The sequence below is a fragment of the Protopterus annectens genome, chromosome 2.part0 (genome assembly GCF_019279795.1).
Source record: "Protopterus annectens isolate FY-2018-M chromosome 2.part0, PAN1.0, whole genome shotgun sequence".
NCBI classification, from domain to species: domain Eukaryota; kingdom Metazoa; phylum Chordata; order Ceratodontiformes; family Protopteridae; genus Protopterus; species Protopterus annectens.
The window spans coordinates 137,158,786-137,178,198 of NC_056728.1; positions in this window are offsets into that span (position 1 = coordinate 137,158,786).

The following is a 19,413-nucleotide window of genomic DNA, read 5'->3' on the forward strand; positions in this document are numbered from 1 at the left end:
TACTGGGTAGGCCAGAGCATCAGCTGCGATTTGTAGGTATTCACTTGGGAGGTTGTCTGCTGCTAATTTGGTGGGTTTAAGTTTAGTTAAGAGTTTTTTATGTTGGAGGTAGGTACAGGAGAAAAAGAGAAGGCAGTGGGGAGATTACTAGTTGAAGGTGTGGGTTGGAGGGAGGGGTTGTGTTGTTTAGCTAGTGATAGTATGGTTTGGGTGAAGTGTGTGTTGAATGAGGTAGCAATATTTTCTGAGGAGTGAGGGATGTTAGGAGGAGGGGTACTGATTTTACCTGGGTGGAGGATGGAGTTTATGGAGGACCAGAATTGTTTGGGGCTGTGTTGTGAGGAGTCTAGGGCAGACTGGTAGTATTGGAATTTGTCCCGTTTTATTAGCTTTTTGACTCTATTGCGTAATTCTAGGAATTTCTGTCTAGCTGCGGGGGTTTTGGTTTTGCGCCAGTGCTCCCAGGTTTTATCCCTGTTTTTAATTTCTGACAGTGGTTTTCTGTAGCCATGGGGAGGGTTGTGCTTTGGTTCTGGAAAATCTTATGGGGGCATGGTAATTAAGGATGTTCAGGAAGGTAGTATTAAAAGATTCAACTGCGTCATATAGACTGAGGTACTTTAGAGCATGCCAGTTACATTCTTTGAGGGATGAGATGAATGTGAGTGGGTTAAAGTTTATTTTTTTATGTATTTGACGATAGATGACAGGTTTAGCTTGGTACAGGTATTTTTTGAGTAGGAATGTTGGGGAGTGATCACTGAGGCTATCTGATAAGCAGCCTGTTATATATGACTGGGGGTTCTTACTGACTAGTATCCAATCCAGGGTAGAGTGCTTGCTGGAGTTTTTATTTATCCTTGTTGGTGTCTGGACTAGAAGCCATGAAGGTGTACATGATGGGTTGGATTGTTGCCAGAACAGGATTGCCAGTCAATATTGAAATCACCTAAGATGATAGTTTCTTGGGGAGATGGTGGGTAGACCAGCTGAGGAGGTTTTCTAGTGGAGGGATGTTTTGGCCAGGTGGGAAGTAGCATCCAATTATGTTGATGGTTTTGTTTCGGTTAATTTTGAGGTTGGTATATATTATTTCTTCATTGCCTATTTGTGGAGCTGATGATTTTAAGATCTGGATGTTTAGATGTTGTTTAAATATTATAGCTACACCACCTCCTTTTTTGTTTAGCCGGTCTACTCTTAGTATGCCGTAACCTGTAGGGAGTATTTGCTCACTGGTAATGTGAGGTTTTAGCCAGGTTTCTGTTAGGACGACTATATCTGGGGGAGTATAAGTCTATGGTGGCATGGAGTTCATGGACTTTGTTGGATATACTTCTAATATTTAGGCTTAGTAGAAGGAAGTCATTTGGCTTTCTACTGGCTGTAATATGGGAGAAGTTGTGGTTTCTAGTCTGATTATGAGGATTGGGGTTGGAGATGGTAGGGCCAGGGTTGGGGTGGATGTCTCCACTTAGGGCTAGTTTTGATATGCATGAGATTATTAGTTTTCTCAGTTTTTGAATGTGTTTGTTTATAAGGGAAATGTTATGATTGTTCTCTGTGGGTAATAGGTATGGTGGGAGGGTTACTATGTTAAGTTGTAGGGATGCTTTACGTTTGAGTAATATAGTTGGTAGAATATGTGGGGGGTGCATAGGGATGGTCTACTAGCATCTACTGTCATTACAGACTATGTGCAGGAGTCACTGCCATTCATAAATAATTTTATTAAAGTTAACAAAAATATATAAGCATATGGTTATTTTAAAAACCTGCAATGATTTCATACTTACATTTATAAAACTACAACATAAATTAGAAGCTATTAGTTTAAAGTTTATGTGACTAATACCGTCACTAACACTTGACCTCAAGCTAGTACTACTAGGGAGGAATTGGAGTACAATCTGTAAATTTGTTTACATAAACAGCAATAACATTCAGAGTTCCATAAATATCTCATTAAAGTACCACTGGGAATAATCAAACCTCATATGAAAGCCCCATCTGCATGGACAAAAATGATAGTAAAATGTTTCTAGCTAAATCATTTCTGAAGTAGATTATGACTCCTTAATGCTTGGAATACAACAAATGTTGCCATTCTAAAGAGGAGTTTGTGCTGAAAAATCAAAACCATTTCTTAGCAGCTTTAGCATCTTACCACTAAAAAAAGTTAAGCTTGCAAAACACATTTTCAGTAAACATTCTGCCGAGAAGTAAATTTGGTTACTTTCCATCCAAGCTCTTTCTGACCTCCTCCCTTCATGTTAGATCAGTTACCTGAACAAAGTTGCACCAAAAAAAGTATTTATGAAATACTTAGGTTTGCTCTGCTGCTCTTCAGACTGGGATTTGCATTTTATTTTAAACCTCTAAAGTCACTTATAAGGGGTTTGGACTCTAAGGTCAGTATAGAATACCCTCAATTTTTCAAAAATTAAACAGATGCATCAGTTTGAAAAGCAGGAAATAATAACAGTAGATAATGTGAGGAGTATTAGTGCATTTCATATGAACACCCAAGCCTAAGAACATTACTGTAACAGTAAAAATTAAGACAAAGCCATACTTCATTACGTGTGGGATATAATCTGCAGTTTCATAAACAGCATCCTAACAATGTATAACGCTGAACTAAAGTATGTATGCAGCTGGTAAACTATCATTTTAATCCTAAACCTGGTGAGATAATAACAATATACAGTTCTTACTAGAAATCTTATTGAATCAGTGTCAAATTACATGACCAAGTTGACAAAATTAGGTTAAAGTGAGAAATCACAGCAAATGTCTTTACTCAGCACACTAACAGCCACTACAAATATTGCTATTGTCAGAAATATTGGACATGAACAAGTTGTTCTTCAGTCATTTATCATTCTGTAGTGTTCAAATATAATTTTCAGTTCAATTTTGTTTTCAGAGATTATTCACTCGTATAACCTGTGAGAAATCCTCAGAGACTTGCTCTTTCAGACAGAAGACTGTACAGCTGCTACTAAAAATTCTCACTGCAAGAAAACTTAGCAGAAAAAGTACTGTTGTGTACACTTACCTTAAATGTAGATGTTCGAGTGTATTCACTGTTGCAGTCATTACATTTGGGTAATCTGCTTGCAGGTTCCCCTAAGTTGGCCTGATTAACAAAGTCTTGGGTCCTGCATCGGTTGCTGTCCCTTCTTCCATGACGTCAGGTCGTCAGGGGTATAAAACATTCAGCTGATGCCATTACATCAGTTTTTCTTGCCCCAGATGTCAGGTGCCCCCCTAATGGGAAGCAATTACACATAAAAGCAAAAAAGATATACCTCCAACAAAAAAGCAAATACACCAAAAAGGCTTTAAAGCATAGTAAAGGAAAGTAGAGGTATGGCCAGAAGAAATTAGGGGGCTGGAGGGAGGGTAACCAGGACTGCAACAGTGAATACACTCGAACATCTACATTTATGGTAAGTGTACACAGCTGTACTATGTTCTTCATGTTTCACTGTTGCAGTCATTACATTTGGGTAGATTCCCAAAGCTATGGTTGGGAGGAGGAGTTTATATAATATTAGGGCCAGCAATAAGGCCCTGCAAGACAGCAGTTGCAAAGCCAACTCTGGATTTAGAGAAAATTTGCAAATGATCATGCTTGGTGAAAGTATGTACATAAGTCCAGGTAAGCAGCTTCTAGGATGTCCCTGGTAGGAACACCTTTGAGGAAGGCTGCAGAAGTAGATGCAGACCTGGTGGAGTGAGATCTGATCCCCTGGGGGATAGGTTTCCCATGGTGCTTATAGCAGAAATGAATGCAATGGCTTATCCATTTAGAAATGGTTTGTTTTGAAATAACCTTCCCCTCTGCCCCTGCAGCAAATGCTACCAGCAGTTATTCAGATTTTCTTTGAGGTTTAGTCCTGTCCAAGTAGAATCTAAGTTGTCTGTGTACATCCAAGGAAGGCAGAATCCATTCCCCTTTGTTCTGTGGGTTGGGAAAGAATGGACTGATTAAGAGCCACACTGGATACCACTTTGGGCATGAAGGATGGATTGGTCCAGAGTGACACCTTATCTGCATGAAAGATGATGAAAGGCTCCACTGCCATAAGGGCCTGTAATTCAGATATCCTTCTAGCTGAAGTGATTGCTAAAAGGAAAGCTGTTTTCCAAGAAAGAAATTTTAAGTCTGCAGTAACAGCTGGCTCGAAAAGAGGTAGAGTGAGTTTCTCCAATACAAAGCTAAGGTTCCAGGCAGGGGTCGGAGCTCTCCTGTGTGGGCTCAAATCTTTGGCCCCTTTGTGGTACTGCTTGAGCAGAGGACGAGAGAAGAGGTTCTGTGTTATAATGAGCTGAAATGGCTGAGGCGTGAATTTTAATGGAGGAAAAAGACAGGCCCTTGTGAAGCATCCCAGTTAAGTATTGCAAAATCTGAGGTAAATTTGGCGCTGCTGTGCTCATCCCTTGAGATTGGTTCCAGGCACAGAATCTTTTCCATTTTTCAGCATAAGATTTTATAGTACTAGGTCTCCTTGCATCTAAGATATCATCCCTCAGCAAACCTGTGATGGATGTCAAGGGTGAATTTAAGTGATTAGCCAGGCTGCAAGGTTCAATGCTGAAAGCTGAGGGTGCAGAATTTGGTTCTCCTGCTGAAACAGCAGGGAAGGGGTCTGAGGCAGGTGCCATGGAGATAACTGCGACACATTGTGCAGGAGGGGGTACCAGTGTTGGCGCGGCCAGTCTGGAGCAATCAAGATCATCCTTGGTTTGTCCTGTTTGACTTTTAGTAGAACGTTGGAGAGCAGAGGCAGCAGGGGGAAGGCGTAGACAGCTGAAGGACAGAGCATCCACTTTCCAGGCTTGTTTGTGGAGAGTTCTTGTGCAAAACTTATCCAACTGGTAGTTCTGGGGTGAGGCAAATAGATCTATGTCTGGGCTCCCCCATTCGCTTGTCAACATGTTAAAAACCCTTGGTTCCAGTTTCCACTTGTGTGGGTCCATGAGGTTTCTGCTTAGTCCGTCTGCCAGTGTATTTAATTTTCCTGGCAGGAATTGAACTTTTAGGTGCACTTGGTAGCCCAAGGCTGTGTTCCACAATGCCATGGCTAGTCTGCAGAGGGGGTAGGAATGTGTACCCCCCTGCTTATGTACCACATAACCATGGTGTTGTCTGCCTTTACCATTAGTTGTCCTGGAAGAATGTAGTCCTGAAGGCTGTCAGAGCATTCTGTACAGCTAACATTTCTTTTTGATTGATATGTAGGTGCATTTGATTTGGGTTCCATTTGCCCTGAATGCACTTTCCTGCCAGGTGAGCCCCCATGCATAGTTTGATGCATCTGTTAGGGTTAGGGTGGCAGGGGGTAGTGTAAATGGTAGTCCCTTGTTTTGGTGGCAGGCCTCTGCCCACCAGAGGAACTCTACGCGCAGGCAAGTTATGATAGGAAAAAGAAGTTACGTCTTACCATAACGTTCCATCTGTATTGTTGATCCTCGTTCAGTCATTACGTATGGGTATCGGTTCCGAGCTCGGAACAGAGCCGGCCATTTTCCAAGCTTGCGTCAGCTTCAAACTCTCGAGCTAAACTCTTACCCACAATTCCCCTCTCCCTGTTACTTCAGATTGAGTTTGCAAGTTAAAGAAGGTACAGGCTACCTCTGGTCAAATAACCTAAGAGAACTGGATGGTGAGATCCACTAGAAACCACAGGAGGGAGGAAGAAGGGAGGGTCATAATGACTGAACGAGGATCAACAATACAGATGGAACATGACTTCTTTATCTGATATAGCTAATCCTCATTCCTTCATTATGTATGGGACGGAGTCCCCAGCTACCTCTATTCCTGGGAGGCTCTCATGGAAGGACATTCCTGAGCACCATAGAACCGAAATATGCTCTTCCCCTGGAGGCCAAATCCAATTTGTAATGATTGATGAAAGTACAAGGCGTAGCCCAAGTTGCAGCTGCACGGATGTCATGTAAAGAAGCTTTGGCATGGAAGGCAGCAGAAGTTGCCACCGACCTTGTTGAATGAGCTTTCATGGTAGTAGGCAACGAAATGTTACATTTTGTGTGTAAATAAAGGTCACACAGTCCTTCAACCATCTAGCTAATGTGACCTTAGCAACAGCTGATCCTAATCTAGGTCCAGAAAAGGCAAAAAATAACTGGTCAGATTTACGAAAGGGTTTAGTCCTGTTTAGGTAAAAACGGATTTGCCTGTGAATATCAAGGGTATGTAGACAATACTCTCCTCTGTTTGAATGGTTGGGAAAGAAAACTGGCAATTCAATGGCTTGATTAATGGACATTTCAGAGATCACTTTAAGCATAAATGGCAGATTAGTTCTCAGAGACACTCTATCTCTATGAAAAATCAAGTATGGACTCTTGATACATAAAGCTTGAAGTTCAGAAATACGTCTGGCAGAAGTAATAGCGACCAAAAACAAGGTTTTCCATGACAAATACTTGAGGTCACAAGAAGAGGCTGGTTCAAAAGGTGCCATTGTCAGAGCTTGCAGAATTAATGATAGATCCCATGGTTGAATAGGTTCTCTAAAAGATGGCTTCAGATGATTCACACCTTTTATGAAGGTCTTGCACAATTTATGGGACATAAGAGAGGAATCTTGGACACCCTCATGAAAATTAGAAATTGCAGCCAAATGAACTCTAATGGTAGAGGCCGAAAGACCTGATTGAAAAAGGTTGGCCAGATAGTTTAGTATTATCGACACTGGTGCTGAAAAGGGATCTACTTGTTTATCTTTCAGCCAACAGGTAAATCTTTTCCACTTGCTCAGATAAGTAATTCTAATGGAGGACTTATGAGAAGCAATAAGAATATCACGTACTGGTAAAGATGGATCATTCTGCCTGGCAATCAAGGGAATTGGAGTAACAAAGCCGTTAGCTTCAAGCTGTTCAGGTTGGGATGAATCAGGTTCTCTGGGTGTGAGATCAACTCCGGGATTGGATGGAGGATCCATGGTCGATCTAGTAGGTGAGGCCAAAGGAATGGGAACCAAATCTGTTGAGGCCAATATGGTGCTATGAGGATTACCTTACTCTTCAACCGCCGGGCTTTCTTCAGAAACTGGGGAATGAGAGGAAAGGGCAGAAATGCGTAGAGAAGACCTGAGGGCCAATCGTGAACTAGGGCGTCCCGGGTGGGGAATCAGGGCGAAGTAGTTGCTGCATTTGTAGTTGGCCAGAGATGCAAAGAGGTCACAGCAAGGACGGCCCCAACGGTGGAAGATCTCCGCTGCTATCAAGGGATTCAGGGACCACTCGTGAGGTTGTAGAATGCACCTGCTGAGTTTGTCTGCTATCACGTTGGAACTCCCGGGAATGTGCGTTGCTAGAAGAAAACGGTTGGTAGCCATCGCCCATTGCCATATCCTCATGGCCTCTCGACAAAGGGAGTAAAATTTGGTTCCACCTTGCTTGATGTACCAGACCACCGCCATGTTGTCTGATTGAATTGCAATTGTCCCAGACGGCAGCAGGGGATGGAATGCTTGCAATGCCAGAAGCACCACACTCAGCCCTAGAACATTTATATGCAGATGGGCCTCGGGTTGGGGCCAAGTGCCTTGGACTGTCTGTCCCTGACATAGCCCCCCCACCCTATCAGGGAGGTGTCCCTGGTCACTGTGGACTTGGGTTGCTGGGGGGAAAAGGGCGAGACCATTGAGAGAGATTGTGTGTCATCCACCAATTTAAATCCTGTTTGCACCTGTGGGTTACTCGAATCAAGGCTGAAAGGGGATGCTGAAAAGGATACCATTGGGTGAGCAGTAGCCATTGTAGAAGCCTCATTTGAAACCTGGCCAGGGGAACAATGGTGATGGAGGCTGCCATGGAACCCAACAGCTGTAGAACAGAGTGAGCCATGGATTTTTTCTTTGAAAGGATTAGAATTAGTTGTTGCTTTATCCTTAAAATTCTGTGCTCTGGAATAGCGGCTCTGCAGTTTGTGTCCAAGATGACCCCTATGAATTCTGTCGACTGAGATGGGGTGAGATTGGATTTCTGCCAGTTTATGGTTATGCCTAGCCTTTGAGCAGCGAGGATAGAGTATGCCAGGGCTTTTTCCAGTAGATGTCTGGTGGGGGCAGAAATGAGCCAGTCGTCTAGGTACGGAAACACCTGGAATCCTTGAAGTCGCAAGTGAGCTGTGACAACTGCCATGCACTTTGTGAACACTCTGGAGGCTGTAGAGAGTCCGAAGGGCAGTACTCTGAAAGTACAGTTTTGTACCTACCATAAATGTAGATGTTCGAGTGCTAATACAGCTGCAGTCATAACAGATGGGTTCTCCTGCCGTCAGGCGGGTCCTCGGTCGGGGGTTCTCCTGCCGTCAGGCGGGTCCTCGGTCGGCCGAATTCCAAAGTCTAGGTCCGGCATCGGTTGTCGTCGCTTCTTCCCTGACGTCAGTGCGACAGGGGTATAAAAGAACCAGCCGACGCCATTTTCTTCAGTTTTTCTTGCCCCAGATGTCAGGTGCCCCCAGAAGGAAGGCAATACATAAAATTATGTAGTAATGCAATGCAATATAATCAAAAAACAGTAGTTGCAAGCAAATACACCATAAAAGGATACCCCTAGAGGGAAGGAGGAGGAAACCTGGACTGCAGCTGTATTAGCACTTGAACATCTACATTTATGGTAGGTACAAAACTGTACTATGTTCATCGTGCATACAGCTGCAGTCATAACAGATGGGTAGAATCCCAAAGCTAAGAAAGGGGTGGTAGGCACTAGGTGGAACTAGGAGGAGCCAAAATGCCCTGCAAGACTGCAGTGGCAAAGCCTGCTCTAGATTTGGAGTATAATGGTAGGTTGTAGTGCTTGGAGAAGGTATGCACAGAACTCCAAGTGGCTGCTTCCAAAATATCCTTGGTAGGAACTCCTCTGAGGAAGGCTGCAGAGGTGGCTGTGGCCCTGGTGGAATGAGTTCTAATGCCTGTAGGTACAGTTTTGCCATGAAAGGAATAGCAAAAGCGTATGCAGTGGGCTATCCATTTTGAGATTGTCTGTTTGGAAATTGGCTTTCCTTGAGCTCCTACCGCATAGGCCACAAAGAGCTGTTCTGATTTTCTGAAAGGTTTTGTTCTGTCCAAATAATAACGCAGTTGTCTGTGGATGTCCAAGGAATGTAGTAATCTCTCCCCTTTGTTTTGAGGATTAGGATAAAAAGTAAGTAAATGTATGGCCTGATTTAAAGCTACCCTGGATACCACTTTAGGCATAAAGGACGGGTTGGTTCGTGAAACTCTGTCCTGATGGAAGATGATAAAAGGCTGGACAGCCATGAGAACCTGTAGTTCTGAAACTCTACGAGCTGAAGTGATAGCCAGAAGGAAAGCTGTTTTCCAGGACAAATATTGCAAATCTGATGAGGCAGCTGGCTCAAAAGGAGGCAAAGTCAGTTTTTCCAGAATGAAATTAAGATCCCAAGCAGGTATTGGTTGTTTCCTTGGAGGTCTTAAATTCTTAGCCCCTCTGAGGAACTGTCTTAATAGAGGGTGAGAGAATAAAGGTGGATCAGTGTTGTATTCTGCAGAAATGGCTGAGGCATGGATTTTGATGGAGGAGAACGAAAGTCCACTGCTTAGCAGTTCAGCCAAATATTGTAGTATTTGAGGTAAATTCAGTTTTCCAGGGTTCTGGCCCTTTTTCTCATTCCAGACACAAAAACGTTTCCATTTTGCGGAGTAAGCTTTTCTAGTGGATGGCCTTCTGGTCTCCAAAATGACATCCTGCACCTCCTTGGGGAGTAGGACCTGCTGTGATGCTAAGGAATCTTCCATGCGGCTAGCTTGAGTGTTTTTAGCTGACTGTGAAGAGTTTTGAAGCTGTGCCAAGTCAGAAGAGGAGGCATTAGAGGCAGGGTCCATGGTGGGGAATGCGTCAGGCTCCTCAGGAGTGGGTACCAGTGTTGCCTTGGCCAGTCTGGAGCAATGAGGATCATCTTTGGTCTGTCTTCTCTGGTCTTCAATAGGACTTTGGGCAGCAGAGGAAGAGGCAGGAAGGCATAAACTGTCATTGATGTCCAACTGAAAGAGAGAGTGTCCACTCTCCAGGCCTCTGGATGGAAGATCCTTGAGCAGAATTTTGTCAATTGATCATTTTTGTGGGAGGCAAAGAGATCTATGTCTGGCCTTCCCCATTCTTGGATTATTTCTGTAAAAACTTTTGGATGCAACTTCCATTCGTGTGGATCTGTCATATTCCTGCTTAGGTTGTCTGCCAGCGTGTTTTCCTTGCCTGGCAAGTACTGTGCTTGTAGTTCCATTTGTAATTCCATGGCCATGTTCCAAAGTGACATGGCCAGTCTGCATAGGGGATAAGAATGTGTTCCTCCCTGCTTGTTTATGTACCACATAACTGTGGTGTTGTCCGTTCTTATCAATAGTTGACCTGGTTGTAGAAGGTCCTTGAAAGCTATAATAGCATTTATTACTGCTAGCATTTCTTTTTGATTGATGTGAAGGTGCTTTTCTTTTTGGGACCATTTGCCCTGAATGCACCGGTCTGTCATGTGCGCCCCCCAGGCGTAGTCCGAGGCATCTGTTGTGATGACTTGATTTGCTTGAGGCTTGCTGAATGGAAGACCTGTGTTTGTTTGACATGCTTGAGCCCACCACAGAAATTCCTTTTGCAGACATGGAATTAGTGGTATTATTGTTTCCAAACTGTGGCTGTGTTGAGACCATATGTTTTTTAGGTACCATTGTAGTTTTCTCATATGCAGCTTTGCACATGGGATTAGTAAGATGCAAGATGCCATGAATCCCAGAGCCTGCAGGATTTTCCTTGCAGTCAGCCTGGTGCAATTTGCCAGTGTTCTGAAATATTGAATTAGTTGCCCCTGTTTCTCTGGCGTGAGGTAGGCCATCTGGGTGTTTGTGTCCAAATTGGCACCCAGGAAAATTATCTTCCGAGAGGGTATTAGCCTTGATTTCTCTTTGTTGCCTGTGTATCCCAGAGAGTTTAATAACATTATTACATAAACCAGATGTTTCAGAAGAATGTGCTTGCTGTCCGCTTGGATCAGGCAGTCATCCAAATAAGGGTATATTTGTATCCCTTGAAGTCTGCAGTAGGCAATTACTGATGCCAGGCATTTCATGAATACTCTGGGCGCAGTAGATAAGCCAAAGGGCAATGCAGAGAATTGATAATGGGTTGAACCTGCAAGAAATCTGAGGTATCTTCTGCAATTTTGTCTGATTGGGACATGCAGGTATGCCTCCTTGAGGTCCAATGTTACCAGCCAAGACTCCTTGCCCAGCATGGGAAGAAGTTGCTGTAGAGTGAGCATCTTGAATTTTAGTGCAGTAGGAATGTGTTTAGGATGGAAAGATCCAAAATAGGTCTCCAATCTTTTCCCTTCCTTGGCACCAGAAATAGCCTGGAATAAAAACCTTGACCTTGTTCGTGTGTAGGCACCTCTTGAATAGCTTTCATGTTTATAAGATCTGAAATTTGCTTTTGTGCCTCTGCCCTTTGATTGTGCGGCAGGTTTGGCATGCCTCTCATTTTTGGAAGGGTATGAAAATGGAATGTGTAGCCTCTGTTTATAATGTCCAGGATCCATTTGTCCTTTGTGACAACATAAATGAAAAAAGTATTCCCGTAACAGACTCAATGAAGGCTGTCCCAAAAACGTCACCAAAGTGCCAGTTCAACAAATCAGACTCTTCAGTCCAAAGATATATTTCCACAAGATTTAATGAACGAAAAACATAGAGCATAGGTTAAGCGCTTTCATTTCCAAAAAAATGGAAACTTCTTCAGAACAACACAACATCCTGAATTTGCTGCTGCTCCATTTAAAATCCAGTCCATTTCAGCCCCTCTCTAGGGCAGCAGGCCACATCTTCAGTGTCAAGATCAGCTTAAATAATTTTAACTTTACCCCGACTACAAAAACAACCTGAAGCTTGCTCTTCCCCTCACATTCTACTGTTTGCATTTAGAGCTTTTCTACTGTCCTTCTGAGGAAAATACCTGCACAAATGCTTTCATTTTATACATTCTCTAGTATTAATACTGAGTTGCTCAACTTGATAAGGATACAGTTTTGAGTGACATGATGGGAATGTACTACCTTCACAAGTACTTCTGCATGAAGCAGCAAGCTAGCTGTTACAACTTTGTGACAACATGCCAATTTTTTGAGAATAGTGCCAGCTTTCCTCCTAAGGGGGCTGCCATTTGAGACCTGGTTGGCATGCAAAGGGGAAAGTCATTGGGTTTGCTTTCTGAAAGATTGCGAGTTGTCCTCACCACCTCTTTGTGTAGGAGCTTGCCAATGTCTGCCTCTGTACGATCCTTGTGATTGTCCTCTGCCCCTCGGGCACCTGTATCTGCCTCTTTGGGGTCTGTCTGTGGCAGGAAGGGACCAGTTTTTGGAAGGCCAATTTCTACTAAAACGTGGGGGTTGAACCTGCAGAAATTCTTTCACAGTTTGCATAGATTTAGCCTTTTCCTCCATTTTCCGTAATACTTCCTCAGCATTTGCCCTAAATAGTACATCCTTTTGAAGAGGGGCATCTAGTAATTTAGCTTTGACATGATCAGGCAATACTTGTTCCTTGAGCCAGGCATGCCTACGTATGACTGGGCCTGTAACAGCAGCTCTACATGAGGCCTCTAGAGCATCAAAACCACATTGTAAGGTATGTTTACCCACTTGTTCTGCACTATGCATCAAATCCTGCAACTCCTTCAAATCTGGTTGTTCAGGTTGTGACATTTTACTTTTCAATTGAGATAACAGAAACTGTTGGCATTTTAGCATATGAAACTGACAGTTTAAGGCCCTCATGGTTAAGGTAGCCGAGGTATATACCTTTTTTCCCCACCTTTCTAAGGATCTGGAATCTCTCTCGGAAGGCAATGGATTTTTGGCAATGGAGGCCTTAACTCCCTTGGGCCCCTGTGAGATGGTTTCTAGGTCAGCAGCATGGCTTTTGTATAGAAATTGGTGCGAGTCAGGAACCCTGTAGTACCTGTCAGGCTTAACTGGAGCTGGAGGTAGAGAGTCCGGGTTAAGGCAGGCCTCCGAATAAACATCATCTAGGATGTCCAAGACAGGAGGTATAGCCAGAGGTCTGTGCTGGGGTAACAAAAGAAATTCCCTGAGCCTTTTCTTGGAATCTGAATAATCCTGGCCTTCCCAGTGGAAGTGTTCCCTTAAGGTATGCAAAGTTTCCCCCAATGAGTAATCCTCAGGGGGGGGGGGGAATACAGAAGGAATAGACTCCTCTGCATCAGAATCTTCAAAGGGGGAGTAAGACTGTTCCTGATCATCAGAGTGTTCTGAAATAATGGAGCCCTGATCAGAGGAGGGGGAATCTTCCTCCACTCTGGGCCTTTTGTCCAGAGGTGGCTGAGAACCTCTGATTAGAGTAATTAAATCCTCAGCCATTTTAAGCATTTGTTTCTTAGGCATGGGGCCTGGAGATGGGCCCTGTGTAGCTGGTCTCTTAGGGTGCAAGGTTGCTTTAGACTTGGTGAAAGCCTTGATGGAGAAAGAAGAGGAAGGTCTGAAGACACCTTGAGTGGAGGTGGACCTGTCCACATTCTGTGTTTCAACGCCAAGAGTGGCTTCAGTATTTGTAGACGGGGTGTGGGCCGAGGAGCCTGCGACCTCGGGTACAGGAGACACCGCCAAAGATGTGTCGTCGGTAATCAGGAGCTGCGTAGGTGCCTCGCTGAGAACCGGACCACGTGTAGTCGGCTTTGGCGTGGTGTCGGTAGAGGCCGCGGACCTCGTGTGTCGGTCCTTGTCTTTGCGTTTTTTAGACAAAACCAGAGTCGGAGTATCCGACGACATGGTATAGTTAAATGCTTTTCCAAAAAAATGCTGGGCAAACTCCACCCGACACTTAATAGTGAGCTTGTTGAATGTAGCACAAAAGCGACAGACCGAGACGTCGTGGTCTGGGCCTAAACAAGGTATACAGAGGGAATGGAAAGCCTTATGCGGTATTTGCTTCCCACAAGAAATACAATTATTAACTTTGTCTGACATCGGTCTGAGGCAAGAAAAGTTTCCCCAACGGGATACTTAGCTTTTAAGAAGACTTCGGTTTCCAAATTTTTCGTAATCTCAGGAACTGGCCGACTGGCACTTGCGAACTGCTTCTGCTTCGGGCACCGCGCGGCAAGAAAGACTGAAGAAAATGGCGTCGGCTGGTTCTTTTATACCCCTGTCGCACTGACATCAGGGAAGAAGTGACGACAACCGACACCGGACCTAGACTTTGGAATTCGGCCGACCGAGGACCTGACGGCAGGAGAACCCATCTGTTATGACTGCAGCTGTATGCACGATGAACATCTGGTAGTGACTGGCTCCCGCACGGAAGCGCAGAAATCTTCTTGATGGACTGTCTACCTTTATGTGGTAGTATGCATCTTGAAGATCTATAGAGCACATCCAATCATCTTTTTCCAAAAGCGGGGGGATAGACTGTATAGTGACCATCTGGAATTTTTGTACTCTCACAAACTTGTTCAATACACTGAGGTCCAAAATTGGCCTCCCGTCCCCGGTTTTCTTTGGCACCAAAAATAGGCGAGTAGAATTCGGATCCTATCTGGTCTGGAGGGACTATTCTTTCTTAGCAGCTTTTCTATCTGTAGTGCTGCTTCTTCCCCTTGACTGGGTGGAACGTCGGGAAGATATTTTGATGGGACAGGACAAATATCGAAGGGGATATGATAACCTTTGGTTATGAACCTTTGTACCCAAGAATTGGTAGTGATGGTTGGCCAGGCAGAAGGGTACAAGGAGAAACATCCCCCAACCACCTCCAGAGGAAAGGAGTTGGGCCACTCTTCAGGAGCACTGGTAGGATTGACCAGGGAAAGAATCCCTGGAATCCTGGTTACACGGTCCCCCCCTGCCCCGGAAAGGAGCGTCTTCCCTGAGTTTCCCCCTCTGCCTCGGCCTGTGTGTCACGGAAAGTACCCTGAGATTTCTTGAACCATATCTTCCCACTCTTTTGGTTTTGGGAGAAAGCACGTTGAAGGGAAGAATAACAGACACCTATGGCAGAAAGGGTCTTACCGTCTTGTTCACATCTGGCCAGTGTGCTTTTAACTTTGGGCCCAAACAACGAGGAGGGCTCAATGGGGGCATTAAGAAAGGAAGACTTAAAAGGTTCTGCAAAGTTGCACAAGCGCATCCAGGCGTGTCATCTCAAGACCGCAGCTGAACCTGCCACTCTACCTGCTCCTTCTGATGCATGAAATATCAATCACATAGAGGAGTTAGATACAGACTCAAGGGTAGCTAGCTGAGAGGCCACTTTGCAATGGACCTCATCAGACACTGCACCAGCCAAGGTTTCAGAGAGCTCAGAGACCAGATCCCTTTGAAGCCTGGTAAAATGTGCCATATAATTCAGGGACCTGATAGCAAAGGTCGCTGAAGTAAATGTGTGCTTCCCTATTCTGTCCAGGGCCCGGGACTCTCTGTTAGGCGGATGGACAGTCTGGCTTTCTTCTTCTGCCAGATCCTTTTTTGTTGTGGCCGCCACCACCAAAGCATCTACAGGAAGACCCTTGGACCAATGGGGATCTGAAGCAGGATGGGCCAAGATCTCATCAGGTCTCTAGGGAATAGCTTCAATAGTATCAGGGGCCTTCCAAGCACGCTGCACGATGAATCTGACAAGTTCATCGGCAGGTGGAGTAACCCAGGAGGTAGGGGGCCAGGCGTGAAAAACTTGCAGGAGCACAGATTCCTCAGGGGTCAGATAGAGGGCTGCCAGTCACCTCTCTGTTTCAGGATTTCCAGGATATTGCCAAAGGATACCTCAGAGGGTGACCGAGGGATCCTTCCCCCTCTTCGAAATTTGTGTCTTCGGTGAGAGACTTTTCTGTGGAGTCTATGTACTTCCTCTTACATGAACTTTTCTGGTGGACCTCCTCAGCGGGAGAAGCTGGGGAGGACAATGGAAAAAGGGATTCCTGAGGGAATATGTCCTGAGGCCCTTGCACCCGGTGTCCGCTAGGTGCGACTTGTGAAACCAGTGTACCAGAGGAGGGTGGAGGTATAGACAGTCCAGTATCGCCAGCAGTAGCGAAAGCCTTCTCATCAGTTGGAAGGCTGGTCCACCCGGAGACGAGTGCATGTGGAGGACAGAGGGCACTCCTCCCCTAAGTAACTCAGCCTGCCAACTCGGAGTCCCTCGATGGCTGTGGAGCAGCAACCTATGCATATCACAGCTGATATCCTGGGTCGTAGCAAATCTTTCCTGCCATGAAGGCAACTGCGGTTCCTTAGTGAGACACACAGAGGGAACCGCAGAAGGGGGAGACTGTACTATATCCATGGACTTCAAAGGCAATGAAGGAGGAGAATATAAAGGTGTCTTTGGAGATGGGTGATCACCTCCCAAGGAAGGAAAGTTCCTAGGGGGTGGAATACCTCTGGCCAAGAATGCCTGGTGCACAAGACACAACACATCATGTTCAGAAAGACATCTAGTGGGGAAATAGGCCTGTCCACAAAAGAGGCAGACTTGGTGCCCATCTCATCTGATCGCACAACGGTGCAGAGAAAGACTGCACTACTGAAGTCTGCAACGGAGGAGTCATCGGTGCCGACGTCATTGTCTGCACCAACACAGGGATCAGTGCTGAAGTGGTTGTCGGTGCCAAAACTGGAACTGACAAAACTGGAGTCAGTAATAAAGGCCTCAGTTCCGAGGAAGATCTCGGAGTCGACGCGGTCAAGGTCTGCGTCGACTGAACAGTCGGTGCCAATACGGTGGTAAAGGTCTGAACTGAGGAGCCCCTCGGTGCCGATATGTAGAAGGCTGCAGGGGAGGACAGAGCCAAAATCACTAATGGAGCAGAAGGCTTTGGTGCCGAATGTCTGGGCAACGAAAGCACTGGGGCTGACAGAGAGCTCTGGAGCCAAAATTTTAGCCTTTGGTTGTTGAGCAAGGATTTAGCCTTAGTAGAAACATGCATTTTCTTATGGGCTTTAGGAGGGGTTGAGACCTCTGACCCAGAAATAGCCTCTGAAAAGGGAGATTTTAGAAGTCCCTTCAGTATCAGCTTATTTTTCCTTTCTAACAAAGTTCTATTAGAAAAGTTTTTACATATAGTACAAGGTGGTTCAACAGATAAATGGGACGCTCCCAAACAATAAACACATAGAGTGTGCATCAGAAGTAGACAGTTTGTGTCCACAATCAGAACACCGCTTAAACCCGGGACTACCCTTTTTATCTGCCATATTAACAAAAGAAAAGTACCAACAAAGGTACAAGAGAGTACCTGAAGGTATGAAAAAGAAAGGAAAGGGATTACCAACAATGGTAAGGAGAAATTACCTTGCGGTAAAAAGGGTAAGTAAAGGACAGAGAAGAAAATCTGAAAATATGAACGCTAGATGCGATAGGGCAAGAGACAATAAAATATTAACTTTTCTGACAGAAAAGTAATTTGTAAAGCAATTAAACAACAATTGACTGTACTTAGCTCAAGAGAAGTAGCTTGACACGACTGGGTGGCAATGCGGCAACAAAATCTGAGGTAACAGCGAGAGGGGAATTATGGGCAAGAGTTTAGCTCGAGAGTTTGACGCTGATGCAAGCTTGGAAAATGGTCGGCTCGGTTCAGAGCTCGGAACTGATAAACATAAGTAAGGAATGAACGAGGATTAACAATATCAGATGCATTGTTTCCAGGCTGCGAGAAAATTGACTCCATAGGCTTTTTAGATACCACTGTAGTGTCCTCATATGCAGTCTTGCATATGGAATTAGAAGAATGTAGGAGGCCATGAACCCCAAGGCTTGCAGTATTTGTCTTGCAGATAGCAGGGTTGTTTGTGGCCACTTGTTTGAAATAGGTTACCCAATGAATTTGCTTTTCTGGTGTGAGGTAAGCCATCTGGGAAGTTGTATTGAGGCTTGCTCCCAGGAATGTAAATTGTTGACAGGGTACCAAGTTGTGATTTCTTTTCGTTTATGGTTTACCCCAGACAAGTTAGTACCCTTTTTACAAACGCCAGATTATTCAAAAGTATGCCCTGACTTTCTGCCTGAATTAGACAATCGTCCAGGTATGGGTATATTTGAATAATTCTTTGCCTGCAAAATGCAATAACTGGAGCCAGGCACTTTGTGAATACCCTGAGCGCAGCAGACAAGCCAAAGGGCAGTGCAGAGAACTGATAATGCGTGCAGCCTGCTTTGAAGCGTAGGTATCTTCTGCAAGATTCCCTGATTGGGATGTGCATGTATGCTTCTTTTTAATCTAGTGTTGCCAACCAGGTGTCTTTGCCTAGCATAGGAAGTAATTGGTGAAGAGTCAGCATCTTGAATTTTGGAATCTCCAGAAAGGTGTTTAGAGTAGACAGGTCCAGGATTGGACGCCATGATTTGTCTTTTCTGGGTATCAGAAAAAGTCTGGAGTAGAAACCTGGTCCCTTTTCCTCTTCTGGTACTAGTTGACTAGCCCCCATGTTTAAAGGGGAAAGTACTTGTTTTTGAGCTTCTACCCATGATTCGGGGGCAGGTCTGGCCACCCATTTGGTGTTGGCAACATTTGGAAATGAAATCTGTATCCCTGGGACACTATTTAAAACCCATTTGTACTGGGTTATGAGTTTCCAGTTCTTTGCATGGAGAGCAATCTTTCCCCCCAAAGGTGCGGTCAAAAGATAAGTGCTTGGGAATTTTAAAAGGAAGTTATTGAGACTGTTTACCATAGGGGGGTGTTTTGTTATTTCCAGATTTGGAAGTGGAGGCCCCCTACTGCTTAGTTCTGAGAGTCCTTTGGGACTGAAACATGGGGTTTTTGCTGTGTTTGGGTTTGGCTTGAGAAGACCTGGAAGGGACTGGAAAAGACCAATTCTCAGGAGGCCAGTGCCTACTAAATCTAGGAGTTTGCACTTGTAAAAAATCTTTAACAGTTTGCATAAATTTAGCTTTATCTTCCATCTTTTTAAGAACTTCTTCAGCCTTGTTGCCAAACATGCGGTCCTGATTTAAAGGAGTATCCAACAATTTAGCTTTAACATGATCAAGCAAAGATTGCTCCTTAAGCCAAGCATGCCTTCTAAGCCCATACCCAGTAACAGCAGCCCTGCAAGAGGTCTCTAAAGAATCAAAACTACATTGCAAAGTATGTTTTCCAACTTGTTCAGCAGAATGCATTAAGTCCTGTAAATCTTTATTTTCCACACAGTCAGGAATCAACATCATTTTCTGTTTAAGCAGTCCAATAACATGTTGCTGATATTTTAACATATGAAATTGGCAGTTTAAAGCTCTGATTGCCAAGGTTGCAGAAGTATAAACCTTTTACCCCATCTATCCAGCACCCTGAAGTCTCTATCAGAAGGGGTAGGATTTTTAGCAGTAGATGCCTTAATGCCCT